This window comes from Manis javanica, chromosome 4, assembly GCF_040802235.1.
Source record: "Manis javanica isolate MJ-LG chromosome 4, MJ_LKY, whole genome shotgun sequence".
NCBI lineage: Eukaryota > Metazoa > Chordata > Mammalia > Pholidota > Manidae > Manis > Manis javanica.
In genome coordinates, this window is record NC_133159.1 from 172,426,559 (window position 1) to 172,446,148 (window position 19,590).

The following is a 19,590-nucleotide window of genomic DNA, read 5'->3' on the forward strand; positions in this document are numbered from 1 at the left end:
GAACTTTGCCAGGAAGTGGTTTTGGAAAAGTGACTTATACTGATGGCCCATCCTGTATAAGTTTGTAGCATGGTGAGATAACCTAATGGTAATTAATTCAATTATTGAGATAATGCCAGAGGCAAATTTGTTTTGCTGTGTATTATAGGTGGTGCAGGATCTTGGCTTTGAGGGAGAATGTTAACTGCTGGCTCTGGCACTTTCTATATTGTTGACCTTTCGCAAGCTACTCAAACTGGCCAAGTTAGGTGATAAGATCATTGAAATATTGTGATGCATGCTGAGAGCTTAGTACGAGGAATGCCTGGCCTTTGGCCAGCACAGAATAAATATTAACCTGCGATAACAATCCTATAAATACTTGTTTTGGGACTTTCCATATTGGTGACATGGGTCTCCTTCAAAGTTGTTTCTCACATTGACCCCAGTGCCACACGTCACAGCTTCTGCTGCATGTGTTCACTGCTACAAAAAGCCTGCCTTAAGAGAATAGAAAATACCACGCCGTGTTCTTCTTGCATCCCGGGGAGCTGCTGGCCTAGGAAGTGGTTTGTCTATTTCTGTGTGCTGTTTTGTCCAGCCACAAGCTTGTTTTGTTGGCTTATAAAATTTCAGGAGCTGGTGCAGAGTTGGGCGGGGGTGGGGTGGGGCGCAGGAGGGGGGGTTGTGGATCAGAAAGCCTGTTATTGTTTACTTTCTAACCTGCACGGCAGTGGGGGCAAATGGTTCACGACAAAAGTACTAACGTTGTGTGAATTCATCTACCCCTTTGTTTATGTGCTTGATTACAAAGAGGGGGGGAGAGAGGGAGGGGCACCAAGGCCAGAAATACTAACAGATGGCGATATTAGTCTTACTTCTATGGACAAATTCTGCCCTGTGACTTAGGACAGGAGTCAATGGAATGGAAAAATCCCACTTTTAACAGTGTAAAGAGGAAGGTTGTTTTACCACTTCAAAGTTAAAGTATCAGTCAGTAGAAAGGCCAGCCTTTTCCAGGTTCCTAGAAGAGACACTGATTGGATCAGCTTGGGCAGGCTGCCCTTTTCCAAGCCAGTCGTTTGTGACCGGGGGTGAGGTCACATCATGCCACACGGCTTCCATGAAAGGGGGCCGTGACTCTGGGTAAGGGACACAGTGAGAGCATCATATTAGCTGGACCTACACTCTTAAAAATCATCCACCACACATACTCAGGAGGCGATGCGAAGATTAGATTTATATTAAAATGCAAGCGCCCTGTTGGAGGCTGAAACAAAACAAGCGTTTGTTTCCTTTCCTGAAGCACAGCCCTGTTTCCTGAGAGCTCAGAAGGAGTTCCTCTTGGCCCTGCTGCTGTGTCTGAGCCAGGGGTAGGGTAAAATGAAAAGTGTTTCTAAGAACCTGAAGAAACTGTTTCCTGAAGGAAGCAATTAGTTGTCATGAGGATCTTTCAATTTTCATTTTATTGCCTGAAATACTCAGCCTTGGTGATACATCAGGACTATACAGAGCTAAAGCTCAGCCTCCTAGATGATTTCATTAATCTTCGCAGTAGATCTTTAGAAGGGCAGAAGTTAATATTATCATTTTGCAAATGTGTTGGTTGGAGCTCACGGAGGTTAAAGGCCTTGTTCAGGTGACATGAGTTATGGGCACAATATAAGTTGGGCCCTCTAATTCCTAGCGTAATGTCATGTTCATTAGACAAGGCAGGTCCTTTTAGGAGTCTCACACTCTTCATAAATACCTAAGCGATTTATTTCAAACTTGGTGTCTTGAAATAAACCTTGGAAAGGTCTGTTCTTTCCATAATGACCATCAGGCATAGCCTGGCAAGAACCCTGTCTTCACGGAGCTTACAGAGAAAGCAGCAGAGCTATATGATCATTGAACAAATCATTGCAGAGCTGTTTAATTAATTTTATCCTAAATCCTATGTAGAAAATGTACAGAGTCTTTTAAAGTAAGCCAGAGAGAAAGGGAAACTTACAAAGGTTCCTACCCTTTGACCAAGAATTTCAAGATGTTTCCAATATTTTTTTTCCTTTATCAATTCTGAAGTCAACTTTTTTTTTTTTTCCTACACATGTATCTTTGTGGTGCTGGCATTGGTATTTTCTGAGGAAAGGTTCTTGGAAATGGAATTTCTGATTCCAGGTATATGGGCATACATTAATTAATTAATATTTATGGGTTTACAGTCGCATCAGCTTGTGTGGGAGAGGGCCTTTGGTTGCGCCTGCTTGCTAACAGTGCATGTTGTCAATATTTGTTAAATATTTGCTGTGGTAATTTTAATCTCTTTAATATTTAAATGAGGTTTAGTGTATTTTCATGTTTGGTCATGACAGGAGTCTGTTCCTGTAGTCTCTTCTTATCTACCTGGTTTTGTTTGTTTTGTGTTGAGATGTTTGCCCATTTCTCAATGATTTGCAGGAACTCTACATTCAGGATATTATTTCTTTATGTGAGGCTATTACTGGTGGTTTTTTTTTTTATGTTTTTCTCATTTTTATTTTTGTTTCAGATTTTTGCTTTCAATAAGCAACTTAGGTAACCAATACATTGGGTAGTTTTTACTGACTTGCGCAAAGTATCCATTTTGCAGGTTTTTGTTGTTTCATATTTTCACTAGTTCTATTTTAAATGAATGTTTTATGGACAGCATCTGTTGGATGGTGGGATTTTTTTTTTGTAGATAATTATTTTTTATTGAAGGGTAGTTGACACACAGTATTACATTAGTTTCAGGTATACAACACAGTGATTCAACATTTATATACATGATAATTCTAGGTACCAGCTATCACCATACCAAGTTGTTATAATATTTTGACTACATTTCTTATGCTATACATTACATCCTGGTTACTTATTTATTTTACAATTGGAAGTGTGTACTTTTTTTTTTTTTGTGAGGGCATCTCTCTTATTTATTGATCAAATGGTTGTTAACAACAATAAAATTCTGTATAGGGCAGTCAATGCTCAATGCACAATCCTTAATCCACCCCAAGCCTAATTTTCATCAGTCTCCAATCTTCTGAAGCATAACGAACAAGTTCTTACATGGTGAACAAATTCTTACATAGTGAATAAGTTCTTACATGGTGAACAGTACAAGGGCAGTCATCACAGAAACTTTTGGTTTTGATCACACATTATGAACTATAAACAATCAGTCCAAATATGAATATTCATTTGATTTTTATACTTGATTTATATGTGGATACCACATTTCTCTCTTTATTATTATTATTTTTAATAAAATGCTGAAGTGGTAGGTAGATGCAAGATAAAGGTAGAAAACATAGTTTAGTGCTGTAGGAGAGCAATTGTAGATGATCAGGTGTGTGCCTGTAGACTATGTGTTAATCCGAGCTAGACAAGGGCAACAAAACATCCACGGATGCAGAAGATTTCTCTCAGAACAGGGGGGGAGAGGTTCTAAGCCTCACCTCTGTTGATCCCCAATTTCTCACCTGATGGCCCCCCTGCAACTGTGCCTGTCTTAGGTTGTTCCTCCCTTGAGGAATCTTACCCGTCTCTGGCTAACCAGTCATCTTCCGGGGCCATACAGGGAAATGTAAAGTTGGTAAGTGAGAGAGAAGCCTTATTGTTTGAAAAGGTTAGTTTTTTACTTCTTTGCATATTTATGCCCTGTGGCTTCTATGCCCAGCATTTGTCTTGAGGTATCTTTACCACTTGGAAGAATTATGATACACGGTAAATCCGATATGAGGCACGAATTCTATTTAAGGGTTGTAATTAGGAAGGAAGAAGAAAAGCTATAGAAGTAACAGGCGGAAGAAAACATGGGAAGATTGATTATTTCTTTGACATATCTTCTTGTAGAGTAACATAAGCATGTATAGGTTTTAAACTACTAATTAAATTGTGCACACACATTAACATATTAGGAGTACAGTTACATAACCAAAACATACCTATAATTACCAGCCATCTCCAGTGAAACCAAGAAAACCAGTTAGGCACCTTAGGCATTTGTGAAAACTTATCTGTGATATGGTGGGTATTGTCCAACTGAACTTGAACAGTCTGAGAGAAATCAGACAAATTAAAACAGCCCATTCCTGGGGACTGTTCACATCCCATATGTTCTTTTAACAGTAAATAGTCTGTAGTTGTAAGATTTTGGAGCGCTACAATTTGCACTTCTAATTCTTGGTTGAGTTCCAACAGTATAGATCCAGTCAAATTTGTTGTTTTACTGTATGCGCAGGCCAGCTTAGATATCTCCTTCTTCATTCACATGGCAAGTCCAGGAACTGGTGGGATGAGTGCATCTACACCTGTAGCAGTGCGTGGATCTTTGTTGGGGTTTTTTGATGATCATCTTCTGGCATGAATCTTCCAGAGAGTGCTGATGTTGGAAGTTCTTTTTCATATCGTATCTTAGTTCATTTTTGGGGTAGCCAACTTAGGCTTTTATCCTCTGTATAACCAGGTCCCCCCTATAAACCCCTTTACAGTCACTGTCCATCAGCATAGCAAAATGTTGTAGAATCACTACTTGTCTTCTCTGTGTTGTACAGCCCTCCCCTTTCTCCCACCCCCCCATGCATGCTAATCTTAATACCCCCCTTCTTCTTCCCCGCACCTTATCCCTCCCTACCCACCCATCCTCCCCAGTCCCTTTCCCTTTGGTACCTGTTAGTCCATTCTTGAGTTCTGTGATTCTGCTGCTGTTTTGTTCCTTCAGTTTTTCCTTTGTTCTTATACTCCACAGATGAGTGAAATAATTTGGTATTTCTCTTTCTCTGCTTGGCTTATTTCGCTGAGCATAATACCCTCCAGCTCCATCCATGTTGCTGCAAATGGTAGGATTTGCCCTTTTCTTATGGCTGAGTAGTATTCCATTGTGTATATGTACCACATCTTCTTTATCCATTCATCTATCGATGGACATTTAGGTTGCTTCCAATTCTTGGCTATTGTAAATAGTGCTGTGATAAACATAGGGTGCATCTGTCTTTCTCAAACTTGATTGCTGTGTTCTTAGGGTAAATTCCTAGGAGTGGAATTCCTGGGTCAAAATGGTAGGTCTGTTTTGAGCATTTTGATGAACCTCCATACTGCTTTCCACAATGGTTGAACTAATTTACATTCTGGTGGGTTTGTTTTTAACTGTGCTGATGGCGCGGCCTTTCCTTTTTTTGTGTTGTCAAATACGTCAGATCTTTTCAATTACCCCTTTTCAGTCTTATGTCTTGCTTGGGAAGGCTTTCTGAGCCTTAAAACCAAAAAATTTTTGTTTTCAATTTTTTCTAGTGTTTTGTAGTTTCATGGTTTATCGTTAGGTATTTCATGCATGTAGAATTTATTTTTGTATATGGCATGAGGGAGGGACCTAACTCCTTTTCCAAACTGGAAAGCCTCAACACAATGATTAAATACCATTTCTTTTCTTCTCCACTTTGAAAATGCTACATCATATAGTGTGTACTTACATATTTGTGCTTCTGTGTTGGGGCTGAAAACAGTGAATTCTAAAATATAACTGTCACTAAATCGATATTACTTATGCAAATGTGCAGTTTCCCAATATCAAAAACAAACTAATTTTCTTTCAAGAAACAGTCCCTTCACCACTCTGATTATTCTTTTACCAGTCACATCTTCAGCACTTATGGTTGATTTTCTTTCTTCCATAGCATGTTACTGTGTTACTCCTGTAACATTTTACCATGTGAAGACTTGATTTCTCCAATAAATGGTGGCAAGTCTGATAGCTTTTTCTCCTGCACATTCCCCAACAGTATTAGGTTTTATATGGAGCTCTGAACTTAGCCAATATCAACAGACTTTGCCTTTAGATGATTCCTTAGGCCTTTGCTCTTCTTGCAGGCTAGTCTCTCATGATTTATAAATAACAAGACAGTTGGGCAACCAGAGCTGTGAGAATAAAACATCTGGTGAGCAAATAGTTCTCTTGGGCCACTAGTCCTAGTTTCATAACAAGAGATGTTACAAATACATGCTTGCATCCTATTATTCCAAAGGCTACTTTGACATTTACTTCCATGAAACAAGCCGGAGTATTTTCCTATCAAAACTAACCGACAAGGCCAAGAAAGTAAAATATATGAAACCCAAAAGCACCAGGTTGTAAACATCTCTGTTAAATGTCTTGCATCCTTTTAGAATAAATGGGGGTTACACATTACACCTCCACACTTCTTTCTTTTCTAAAGACATCATCAGAAGAAAGATTCCAATGCTAACATCAGTCAGTTGCCATGGAAGCTGACCCAGAAGGAATCATCGATTCTTTTTCCATCATCTCTTCTGGAAATTATTAGGAGATAGATACCAGAGACCAAAATTTGAGAAAATGCCAGGAGTTTGTTTATTTGGTTCTGGTTCCCCAGAGATGCGAATGCATGAAAAGGATAATGAACACGGTGGGTGGCATTTTAGTATTTTAACCTGCCATCTAGACACCAAGGCCCGAGTCTTGCTAATGAAAGATGAATGGGTGCTCTGTTTATCAAGAGAGGAGGAGAAAAGATTTCTAGAATTTTACTTCTGATAACTCATGCCTGGCCTCAACGAATTAGTTTATTTATAAAGGATTCCATTTTTCAGTGCCAATGTATAGACAGTCCTGGACTTATGATGGTTATAATCAAGATTTTCAGCTTTATGATGGTGGGAAGTGATTTGGTAGAAACTGTACCTTGAATTTTGAATATGAATCTTTTCCTGGGTTAGCAATGTGTTGCTCTGTCGCAATGCTGGGCAATGGCAGCTAGCTGCAGTGCCCAGTCAGTCACGTGACCACGAGGGTCAACAATCGATTTACAACCATTCTCTTGTTCACAATAAATTATATGAGATATTCAACACTATTTTAAAATAGGCTTTGTGTTAGATGCTTTGCCCAGCTAGTCTAATGTCAGTGTTCTGAGTAGTTCAAGGAAGGTGAGGCTAAGCAATGACATTTGGTAGATTAGGTGTACTAAATGCATTTTCATCGTAGAATATTTTCAATTTGTGATGGGTTTATCAGGACATAATCCTATCATAAATTGAGGAAGACCTGGATATGCATACAGGCAGCCTTGTCTCAGTACAGATATGCCTGCAAATGCACACACATAAGTGTGTGGCTGTTGTCTTCGTAGTTGACAGCTGTAATGTTCAAGGGTATTGATTACAGCATGGTTGAAAATAATGCACAATTGGGAACTGATCTAAACATCTGCTGATAGGGGACCTGTTAAATGGACTGGCATTTTCATTCACTGAAATGTTATACAACTGCCAAAAATGAAAAGGTAGCTCTCTGTGTGCAGATAAGGAAATAATTCCAAGAAATGCTATTAAATGAAGAAAGGTTTCTCTTGGACCCATATATAGAAATCTTCACCAGTGTTTAAAAAGAAAGGAATAATGTTAGTAATACCCACTTTTAAATGGAAAATTCATTGCACAAAATTTGGAATTATTTGCCACATTAAAAACACAATTTTTTTAAATGATTTTTAAGCTAGTGGGCTGAGTGCCTAGTAAACTGTCTTCAAATTATTACTGACTGTTAATGTCTCTTTTGTTGGTAAAACAAAATACTCACTATTGCATGTCATTACTGTTTTCATTCCAAAAACCAATCTGTTGTTTTTGAGTACTGGCAATTCTATGAATGATGGTGACAATTATTATGCTCTTATTTTAACATTTACAATGATTAATCATTTGAAATCTTTTCTCTAAACGTTTATGATGCGCGGGTGCTGACCCTGATACAGAAGAAGTGCCTTAAACATTCAATAACTTTGACATGCAGTTTGATGTGGTGGAATGCTCTGAAGGAGCCTAGGCCGTGTAATGATATACCAGAAGGGCAATTCAGAAGAACGGTCTCTGCAAAACATCAGAGCTCCTGTTGAGAAAAAACAAAACAGAGCCCTCTATAGTGGGTACACCTTAGGCTCACAAAAATCCTGTAACTGAACAAAATGATGGTCAAAAATGGAAAACCTGATGGCTGCATATCTGTCAGAACGATTTTGCTTGTAGTTTTATGTGTTCAGAGAACATATATTCCAAACTTTATATGTGTTCCCACAAGATCATTGCTGCTAGGATTTGTGAATTGAAGAAACACATTCCTTGCACACAAAATGGGCTTGCCTCTAGCTGAGAGAGCAAGTGCAAAGACGAGGGTCTGGCGTGGTGGAGCGCAGTGGGCGGGGCGCTGGGCTGGAAAAGGATTTCAGGAGCACCCACGGCCCATCTTCAGTTCCCAGCTCAGTTTAGCAGGTGTGGGGGAGATACTGAAAGCTTTTGAGCAGGACAGCCATACTAGGCCTGGGAATGATGATGGTCAACCATGGGGGAACATTGAGTGAATGACTGATCAGAACCATCCTGCAGAAAGTTGTCAGTCAGTACCTGCCCAGGGCAGACATCACGTGAGATGCTCCCAGGTCCTGAGATCCAACACAGGTGTCCTCATGACATTCCATTTGTGCCAAGATACAGACTGTTGTTTCCAACCACCCCCTGCTTCCACAGAACCCACAGTGACAGGCACTTTCTCCTGATTCCTGGAATCTCAGGATTCTAGGAAATCAGGAAAAGCTGCTGTGAAGTACATTTGGTCTGTAGAAATGACGACGTTTTTTTTTCCTAGTGGTTTGTTGCTAGTAGAATCACACAGCTGTTTTCTGAATCAAAGATCAATTCGCTGGATTATTTTTACTGGTGGGATACGGATAATTGCTTCTGTAAAACACCTGTTCCATAACTAGAAAACAAAGATTTCTTTTGCCCCAACTGGGTGTAATTACTTTGGGTTACCAGAGAGAAGGTTTTAGGAACATCATCAAAATTCAGTTTGCAGGGGAACGTCTTCTCTACTTTTTTTCCTAAAGTAGCTAGGAGACTGTTAAGATCTATGCTTATTAGCATTTTACAGGCTGTCACAGAATAAAGCAAAATGGCTTGTTAATACAAATGGCCCCAGTGAATTAAATTTAGTCAATTCAAAGGAATTCCATTTTGAAAAGAAGTAAGGGGATGTTGGAGTTAGGGGCCTTTCCTGACAGGGCCAGAAATAGTTACACTTCCAGGACATCATGGATTCCATTGAGTTTAAGTGTGTGCTGGCAAAAAATGACTATTATGGATGCTCGGGCTTACTCCGATTTGCTCTTCCTGACCATGTGCTGTGTGTAGGCTTGCTAGGAGTCCATACATCCTAAGAGCGTGGTACTGCGGTGTTTGGTTGCCAGCCCTATCTTCTCCTTCTCCATATGTCCCACCACACTCGCTTCTGCACACCTCTGCACCCCCAGCTCTCAGTTATTTCTGTAGTTCTGCCTATGTCACACCCAGGCCCCCATCTTATTCCCTTAATTAGGTCTCTGTAGTTTCCAGGCCTCAAACCTGCCCTGATTTCACCAGATTCCTTAGTGCATCCTCCTCAAATTTCTCATTTCCACCTTGCAAGTTTCCAAAAGAAGATTCCTTCCTGGAGCTATGCTAACAAGTTTAAGGACATTCGTTTCTATTTCTTTACTTTTCCCTACTCCTTGTCCTTTGCAGACCATTCTTCCTCTGACCAGGAATGTTGGTGTTCCTTACAGGTCTGTCCTACACTCTCTGTTTTCATTCTACAGACTCTTTCCAAAGAGACCTCCTCCTTTACCGTCCGTTTCTTGTTAACTTGCAATCCACATACAAGGCTTTTGAGTTCCAGATCCGTTTGGCCAGTCAACAGCTACATGTCTCCTCTTCAGTGTTGTATTGGTTTCTAAGGGCTTCTATAACAAATTTCTCCAGGCTGGGTGGCCAGACACAACAGAAATTGTTAGATAACATAGTGATATTAGAATTACCTCTGTTAGTAAAAATAATAGCTTGTGAACTAACATGGTGATTGTTAGAAATAAGCTCTCATGGAGAATGGGAAGAATAAGGGTTTGTGTGTTGGCTAAAACACTGTGGAGACACCCCTTGCCTTCCATGACCAGGGTACGAGGATCTTGCAGAGTTGTAGCCTGTGCTCATAGAGTGGGTGGGCATCTGAGGCTGGGTCAGTGACTAACCTTGTGTTCAACCTCTGCCTTTAGAACATTTTTGGTTGTCTGGGTCCAACTGAGAGGAACTGAATCCTTCCTCTGGAACTGTCGTTACTGTCTTGACTAGATCTTCCTAAGAAAGGTGATGCTAATCATTCCCAAAAGACAGAACTGGGACTTCATTTGAATGTACAGAAATGATTGCATGAGCTGTTTTGTGTCTACTTTCCAATAAATTTTTATTGAAAAAGTGTCCTTGTGATAGGAAGAATTCGGGCTGAGATTTTCTTCCCCTATAACCTGGCAGGAAGGTGACGAGAGAACAGATAAACTTCCCCACTCTAAACTTCTTCAGCAGATGCTGTTATCTATAAAGAGAACTTAAGACTTGTGTGCATGACCCTTGGGCCAGTTCACAACATAAGTGTATGTAAAAATAATAGCCCCTTCATTCACCAACATATGAAGTGAAACATTAGACTTGAAATGAACAAATACAAAGTCCTTTATCTGGGCAATTTAGAATTGTTGCTTTAAAGAAAAACTTCCTTTCAGCTTCGGAAAATATCTAGAGGAAAGTACAAGAGGAGAAATTCAAAGATTGCTGATGACCACATTAAAAGCCAAGTGGGGAAGGTCCCAGACGCCCACTTTGGGAGGACAACTGTGGCAGAGCCTGGCGAGATGGAGTCCTTTTGAATTCAGTGGCAATGATTTTGGTTAGGAAAAACACGTCCCATTACAATTATCTTTGCCCTTAAAGATGTGCGACTTATTTCTTTCTCTTAAATCAAGACCAGACTAGAGCCAAATGCCAGCAAATCCGTAACAGGCTTGACCGACCAATTAGCAGGACTGTGGAATTAAGGACAGACCCATCCGGCCTAAGGAAGCAGCAGTTCAGGCTCAAGTCCTGCCTAGTCAGTATCTTCCTCTGCACACTTCCTCTGGTTTGAGACCCTGAGGTCAGCATCTTGGGGACCACAAAGCAAGCAGCAAATGACTGGCAAGGGGAGATTTTATTTTGATTTGTATTGGGGTGAACACGTCTCGATTAACCTGATATTTAAGACTGTGTGGTTTAATCTCTGGACAAGATAGTGGAAGGATTGGGAAATGGATAAATGAAGAAAGGTAACACCCTCTACTCATGCTTCCCTATTTTCACTTTTAAATGTTACTAAACCAATTTCCACATTGACTTCCCTTCATTCCAAGGCAAACTGCTTTGTTTCTTATTCAGTTGTCACAACATGCTGATCTGTCACATGTATTTGCAACTTCAGGGGGTGAGGGAAGAACGAAAGAGTGGCCAGTCTGGTAGGGAAGATAAGGTGGTATGATTTTGACAATCTGAAAAACCAGCTGGCAAACCTTCCTGAAGCCTGTGGCTGTTCATTTTCCAGATGTGAGAGTCCCCACTTTAACAAGGGGCCCAGGGAGAATGATCCAGGCTGATGGCAAACCAGCTGGGCGATGGAATACCAGCAGTGCATACGTTAGCACTTCTCCATTCCAGCCTCTATCTATCTATCTATGTATCTATGTATGTATGCATGCATGTATGTATGTATGTATGTATCATCTATCTATTTTTCTATCTATCCATTCATTTAATTCTGGTATAATTGACACCTAACATTATATTAGTTTCCAGTGTACAACATAATGATTGGAATTTTCATATACTGTGAAATGACCACCATGATAAATTTAGTTAACATCCATCATAATGCATAGTTACAAAAAGTTTTTTTCTTATGATGAGCTCTTTTAAGATATTAGCAACTTTCAAATATGCAATACAGTATTATTAACTACAGTCACTCTGCTGTACATTGCCCATGACTTAATTATTTTATAACAGGAAGTTTTACCATTTGACCCCCTTCGGCCATTTCTCTCAACCCCCCACATCCCTCTGGCAACCACCAATCTGTTCTCTGGATCTATGAGTTTAGTTTTATTCATTTAAAGCAACGTATAAATGGGATCTTACAGTATTTATCTTTCTCTGTTTGACTTATTTAGTAGACCTATTTTCTACCAAATGCCATCATGTTCCATTCACATCACTGTAAATGGCAAAATTTCATTCTTTTTTATGGCTGAATAGTATTCCAGCATGTGTGTGTGTGTGTGTGTGTGTGTGTGTGTGTGTATTCTTTATCTATTCACCCATTGATGGACACTTAGGTTGTTTCCTTATCTTGGCTATTGTGAATAATGCTGGTGCAGATACCTTTTGGAATTAGCATTTTCATTTTCTTTAGATAAATACCTGGAAGTGGAATTACTAGATCATCTTAAGGAAACCCCATTCTATTTTCCATAGTGGATGCACCAATTTACATTCTCATCAGTAGTACACAAGGGTTCCCTTTTCTCCACATCCTCACCAATCCTTGTGAATTCTTATCTTTTTTATGATAATCATTCTAATCGTGAGGTGATATCTTATCATGGTTTTGATTTGCATTTCCCTGATCAGTGATGTTGAGCATTTTTTCATGTGCCTGTTGGCCACCCATGTCTCTTCTTTAGCCAGAATACCTTTATAAAAATGAATTCCAGAGGGGACCCCAGAGAAATTCATTGCAAGTAGCCCTCCCATTTTGCATGAGGAAACACGGAGGCCCCAGAGAGAAGTGGCTTGGCTCAGGTGAGGCACCTGTTAGTGGCAAACCTGGAGTTAGAACTCAGGTTTCCCTCTTCCTCTTCCCAAACTGGGCACCACCTCCCTGATTTCCTGGGTCTGGGGTTACACGCCGCGGGCCCCCTGCCTCCTGAGTGGAACTCACTGAGTGTTCTACTGCACATTTTCTACTCCAGTGGGTCTTTCTTGTAAAGATGAAGAGGGATGGTAGGTCCTCAATAGATGCTGATTATTGGCTAGCCTCTGCAGACCAGCCATGGCGTGGGGGGCTGGGGTTCTAAAGGGAATGGGGCTGTGGTAAGAGAGCCAAGGGCCATAGGCTCAAAGGTCTCTCCCTCTCGACTCTACCAAGCGGAAGGTCATTGGAATTAAGAGTCTTCTACTTTTTCTTCTGCCCTAGGCCCCTGTGGTGTCATTTTCTGCCTGCTGAGCTATTCAGGGGCATGTTGCCACCGTAGAACTCTGGGAGGAGCCCAGGACTGAAGATGCTGGCATTTCCACCAAGGATACTGTCTTTGATGGGGCCAGAGTTGCTAGTGCCCCTTCCTGCTTCCCAGGTAACTGCGGGTTCTAGGGGTGCAGACAGTCTGTGCCACAGCCTTGGGCTCTGCTAATTTGTTGGTACAGCTGAGCTGCCAAAGTTGCTCATGTTTTCTACCAAACAGGGGGTCCTCTCTCTTCCCACTGTGTATACCATGCCTGGGCTCCAGGCCAGCACTGGTCTGAGTGACAGATTTCCATGCAGTCCCCAAAATGTTCTCTCGTTCCCCCATGATTGAGACATTTTTCTTTGATCAGCCTTCGATGATTAAGTAAATGGGCCCAACAGGCCTTTAGGGATGCCTATTCGCACCTGAATATGCAGGGAAACACAGCTTAAGTTCAAGTCAAGATCCCTGCTACATAGAGAACAATGGTGGTTTGTTTTTCTGAAACTTCTGCAAGAGTTTTTGGTTCTTTCATACCCAAGAAAAGGTCAGAATGATCCTGATTCTTTAATATGTGCAAAAACTCACTGCATGGAAAAATTTTTTATTGTGGTAAAATTCACATAAAATTTCCTCTATTAGCCATTAAAGTGTACAGTTTGGTAATATTAAATACATTTACATGTTGTGTGACCACCACCACCATCCAGCTCTAAAACTCTCTTCATCTTGGAAAATTGAAGCCCTCTGCCCATTAGACAAATTCCCGGATCTTCCCTCCAGCCCCTGGCAAACACCATTCGCTTTCTGTCTCTGTGATGCTACTCTAGGTATCTCATGTAAGTGAAATCATATGGCGTTTATTTTTTTTTGTGATGGGCATATTTCACTTGGCATCATTTCTTCAAGGTCCACTCATGTGATAGCATATGTTAGAATTCCCTTCCTTTCTAAGGCTGAATAATATTCCACTGTATTCATGCTAAGTTTTGCTTATCCATTCATCCTCTGATGGATGTTTGAGTCACTTCCACATTTTCGCTGTGGTGAATAAGGCTGTTATGAACACGGGTGTACAAATACCTCTTTAAGACTCTGTTTTTAATTCTTTTGGGTGTATACCCAGAAGTGGAATTGCTGGACCATATGGTAATTCTATTCCTAATTTTTCAAGGAGCTGCTATACTGTTTCCCACAGAGGCTGCACTATTTTCCATTCCTGCCTAAGGTTCCAATTTCCATGCTAGCACTTGTTATTTTCTGTTTTGTTCTGTTTTGTTAATAGTAGCCATACTAATGGGTATGAGGTGGGGAGCAACTACATTTTAAAGTAACTTTGTTCTCAACTGGACAACCTTATGATGGTATGTTTACCTATGTGAACATGAATTAGGGTATTTCTCCAGGCTGCCTGTTACTGTTCTAGCATGATGCTATTGTTACATGAAGAATGGACGGGCAGATCCAAGCAGAAAGACACAGTCAGTGCCTATGTCATGAGAAAACGGAAAGGAATCCAGGTAGGATGCTTCCTAAGGGGCAAGGGCAGTTCAGTGCAAGTGGGGACAAGGCCCAGTAGAACCGGTGAGTGCCTCATGCTAGACTGGTCAAATTATGTCTCTTGGACTAAGATCCTCATTAAAGGCCTGCACCTCAGACACATTTTGGCCTCCCAAGGTGCATCATTATGGAAGACCTGGCATGATAATAGTAATTTAAATGAAGTTAAAAGAGCAGTCTAAATTAGAACAGGAACTCATGTTTCAATTTCTCTCCAGGAGAGTCTCAATGGGATAAAGAAAATGCACCAAAGAATAATGAGGGAAATTAAACTTTTGAAGGTGAACTTTACCAGCCCCAATGAGCAGGGTTTAGAAAAATGCAGCATATCCCGTGGCTCTAAAGGTTCTATTGTTTTCTTCCAAGTCATTTCTTTACAGAACAAGGTTCAGCAGCTTGCTTTGCCCTGTGATTCAATCACATTCTGTTAGGGCCTTTCGTCAATTGCTACTTTGTCCCTACTAGCGTAGCCATTGCTAAATAGCTACATGACGCCCCATGAGGGTGGGATTCAGAATGACTTTCTTGGGGAATGCTGGGTAGAGGATGGAGCATTTTTTTCTGCATTTGCCTCCAGCTGTGCCCCACTGCAATCTTTCACAGGCTTGGCACCCAGCAGGCGAAGGCAGGATAGGGAGAAAGGGAGTAGGGAGGGGTCATTTTCTTGCCACACTTAACAACACCCAACAGAGGAAACGCACGGCAAAGGTGTGGGAGTTTGGCTGACCGGTGGTGAAAAATAAGCACAGTTTCCTCTTATTTTCATTCCTAAGTGGTGAGGAGTCAGTATTTCCTGCCAAGAAGAGAAGTGTCACCGAGAAGGTATCATTTGGGAACCAAAAAATATCAATAACCTGCAACTTTCTAAAAATTCTCACCTCTCACTCATCAGTGTCATTTCTTAAAGTGATATCGAGTCTTTTAAACTGGGCTAAATCATTGTGTTACTTGGAGTCCTGAGAGATTGGCACCTCGAAGCATCATGATTTTCTCACACATCTGAATGCTTGAAGCAATTCCGAGTCCAGAGATCATTCTGTTATCTACCCATCAGTCCATCCATCCTTCCGTCTTCGAGGTGCCTCTTAATTCTCAACTGATTTTATACCGTCTAACATTTGTCTTACGTGGTCTTGTGACCACTGATACTTCCAGGTATATCTATTAGCTTTCCCATTGAGACTGCATCTCCTGGTATCTAGAAAGAGAACATCTAATAGTTTAAAAACATTTCATCAACATGTAGGGCAAAAGGCCAGGTACCCAACAGGTGGGCAATATATTCCCGTTAAAGTAAGACCTGGGAAATGATTTGCTCAGCCTGGCAGGGGAAGGCCTGCAAACAAGCCCTCCTCCCCGTCCCCCTGCAAGACTGCTGAAATTGTGGTCATTTTTCAGACTGTGGTTTATAAGATGGGCAGAACTGCCTCAATTACACAAAACATACAGGGCTGCCCAAGGAAAAAGCCTGCCGAGTGCAGGGCAGTCCTCTGACATTGACTCTCAGGTCTTGGAGCTTCCAGATCTCCTGTTTGCCCTGTCGCGGGCACATCCACCTTCAAGCCACCTTGTGCTCTTGCTATCATCTTCTTTAGTCCCTGGTAGCAGCTGCTGCATTAGTGCAGAAAGAACCACACTTGACCTTCCAGACTCTGAGTACCATGTTTTCTTCCTTCATCGTCTTCTTTGCCAGACATTTAATGAGTAGCTGCAGAGGACCAGGCATTGGACTGGGCATGGGGGAATATAGTGGTGAATAATGCATAATCACCACTCTTCAGGGAAGTGGAGCCTTCAAGACAGACAACAGATAACCACAATTTACTGGGATAAGCATAACAGAGGAACAAAATGGAGAGGACCTAATTCTGCCTGTGAGCTGGGGGAGGGTTCACGGACAAGGTGATTTTCCAGTTGAGTCCTGAAGATAAATAAGCTGGCATTCCCAGGAGGCAAGCTGAGGAAGGCCAGCCAGGGCAGAGGGAATATTATGTGCAAAGATACAGAGGTGGGTAAGAATCCGGGATATTCAGCAGTGCAGAGGAGTTTGGTGTGAGTGGAGGAGCGTGGACGTGAGGGGGCGCCATTCGAAGGAGGGGGGTGGAACGGAAGGGGGCTGAAGCTGGAATGGATGAAGACAAGTCCTGTGTGGCATGCTAAGGATTTTGGCTCCTTTGTGTATGGGCAGTGGGGAGCCATACAGGGAGTGAGGAGACATCACATTTGTGTTTTAGGGAAGTCCATCCGGCAAGGAGGATGGCTAAGGAGCTCCTGTAAGTGTAGTGAAGAGATGACGCAGACTACAACAGGAACAGTGGAGGGAGGATGCTTAGAAGGTAGGAGCAGCTGGTGAGCTGTGCGCTCACAGAGAGAAAGAGGGAAAGAGGGAGATGTTCGGATTGCCCCAGGACGCCCAGCTCCAAGAGCTATGCATATAGCCGCTTTATTCACTGAGATGGGAATGTGGCAGGAAATAAAGACTTTGGAGGGAATGTGATATTTTGTGTTTGGAACATGTTGGACTTAGAGACACCCTGGCAAGTCTAGAACTCAAGGGGAGGGGATAAAGATACCAATAGTGTTTTAGGGCTGTAGGAATTCCCTGCAGTTTTCTCGCAGCTCAACACATTTAGGGAAAATGGGAAGCTTGATCTTCTTGAGCATTAGACAGGCTTGGGTTCAAGTTCTCTCCCTGTAATTCTCTAAGGGCGTGGCCTTACACAGGTCAACCAACAGTTACCGGCCTGCTTGCACATCTGCAAAATGGAGGATATTAATATCAGTCTGTAGGGCTGATAAATCAATCTTAGGGTTGTGCTGATGTGCTGAGGCATGCGAGACACTCTCAACAGCAAATAAAACCAGCAGGGTGCAGGGTTCCAGAAAGACCATTCCAAGCACTCAAGTAGGCTGTGTGTAGATTTAGCTATTCCCAAGATTCTCAATTAAAAAACCAGAACATTCTGGGAAATTTTCCCAAGCCCAGTGCAGGGATTCTTAGTGTGCACTATGTGAGGCCCTATTTCTTCACCTTGATTATTCCGGGAGGGAGCTGCAGATGCAAAACGACACTGGGCCCTGAGAGTCAACTCACATGTTCCCTTTCCTGGCATTCCAGAAAAACATTTGGAAAAAGCCCCAAAGCCTACCGTCCACACAGCAGCCCTCAGTGACTACTGCAATTACTCAATTACATGGTTATTCGCAAAGTGCAGATTATAGGGTTACTTAGCTGAAAGTTCTGGGACTTTACCAGATAAAACTAAAAAAAAAAAAAAAATACCAAACAAACCACGCAAAAGGACATTTTCTGAGCATGTGGCAGCATTTAGTTTTAGTCACCAAGAAATAACAACAAAACAAAACAGAACTGAGGTTTTTTGTTTGTTTGTTTTTTCTTTCTGGTTTTGTTCTGTTTGCTTCTCAAGGATGTGATAATCTGAGACCCAGGCTTGCTTACAGGGAGCAAGCCTTGTTTGGAAGTACCTGACATTCATACAATGGTAAAAACACAGGCTGTTTGCATTTTTTACGGGGACCGTTATGGTAATTTGTTGCCAGGTCTGTGTTTTGGGGCTTGGAGTTCAGTTTTGCATAGAGATGGTGGCATATAGGTCTCCAGGCCAGCCTGGGTAATAATCCTATTGCACTAACACCACCATCCACCCAGTTGCTCAAGCCAGAAACCTAGAAGCTATTTTGGAAACTTTCTGTTTCCACACATGTGACATCCAATCAAACATCAAGTGCTGCCAGGGCAGCCTGCACTGTGTCTCCGACCCATCCCTGTCCCTCCATCTCTTCTGCCTCCATATAGGCCAGGCCATCATACCACTTGCCTGGGCCATGGCGTTAGTTCCGTACCCAGGGCGTCTAATCTCTGAGCCTCAGAGACTCTCCACGTGGAACTGGGGTGACCCTTTTAATACAACACAGCTCAGCTCTCCCATGGTTGAAGCCGTTCAGTGGCTCGCCGCTGCCCCTGAGGTTGATCGGAAGTTCTTGGTCCTGTCTGAGGCCCCTCCCAGCACCAGGCTCTGGGCCTCCTCACCCCTACCTGGCACCCCCCTTCCCCCTTCCAACTCCCTGTCTTGCACTTCAGCCTCACAGGCCCCCATTCAGTTTCTGGGAAGCATTGTGCTCACTCACCACTAGGATTTCCTTTATTTCCCAGGCCTGGAAGACATCTCCTCTTTGGGTGACTCATCCTTGCCCCAGTTTAAACATCCCTTCCTCAGGGAAGCCTCCCCTGATTTTCCAGGTAAAGTCAAGTCCCCCTGCCAAGATGCCCCACCGAATCCCATAAGTAACAAGGCAGAAATGGAAGAGTGAAACCTTCAGACACTTACTGTGATGGTATAAATGAGAGGCTAAATTTAAGAAAATGCTGACTTCCCACTGTCCTGTTTTTCCCCATGGAATTGGTGAGGCTTGGGCAGATCAGAGCAGATGTGGGGATGGTTTGGCTGTTGAGGCAGCCCCCACCCAAAGGCTCCAGCAGTTTTATGGACCTTGAACTGGGGGGAGGGGGAAGAGGAAAGGCTAGGAGTGGAAAAGTACTGGGTGCTGAGTCACGATGGAGAAAAATGTCATTAAGGATCTTTCCCTCATTTTCACCCCAAAAGGAGGCCTCGACAGAGGCTCTAAAGAAATCCATCTACCCAAAGCCTCTGAGAAGGAGAGCTAGGCATGAAGGTGCCAGAGTGAAGATGCAAAAACGTGAAATGCACTGGCCACCAGAGGGGCCGAGCCCTGCGGAGTCCGTGTGCCCCGTGTGAGGCCAGCTTTCCCTCTGAAGCCTGCCAGGGAAACCTTAGCTGCCTCTGGCCAGACCTGAAGAATCACACATGGGTTTTTAACCTGGGGCCGGACTCCTCAACCTCACACAGGCATCTTGCCCAGGGTCCAGTCATAA

The 19,590-nt window shown here is 42.3% G+C and overlaps 1 long non-coding RNA gene across 2 annotated transcripts in view; it reads left to right on the forward strand.

Annotated features, from left to right (window-relative positions):
* Nucleotides 1-95: 95 nt before the first annotated feature.
* LOC108384754 (uncharacterized) overlaps nucleotides 96-19,590 on the forward strand; it is a 52,837-nt gene continuing 33,342 nt past the window's right edge. Inside the window, exons 1-3 of one of the 2 annotated variants that reach the window (XR_005055543.2) lie at nucleotides 96-548; nucleotides 12,576-12,693; nucleotides 13,088-13,244. This is a non-coding gene — a long non-coding RNA (uncharacterized lncRNA). The remainder of the gene's footprint in view (nucleotides 549-12,575; nucleotides 12,694-13,087; nucleotides 13,245-19,590) is intronic. The other variant, XR_005055544.2, reaches the window with a different exon arrangement.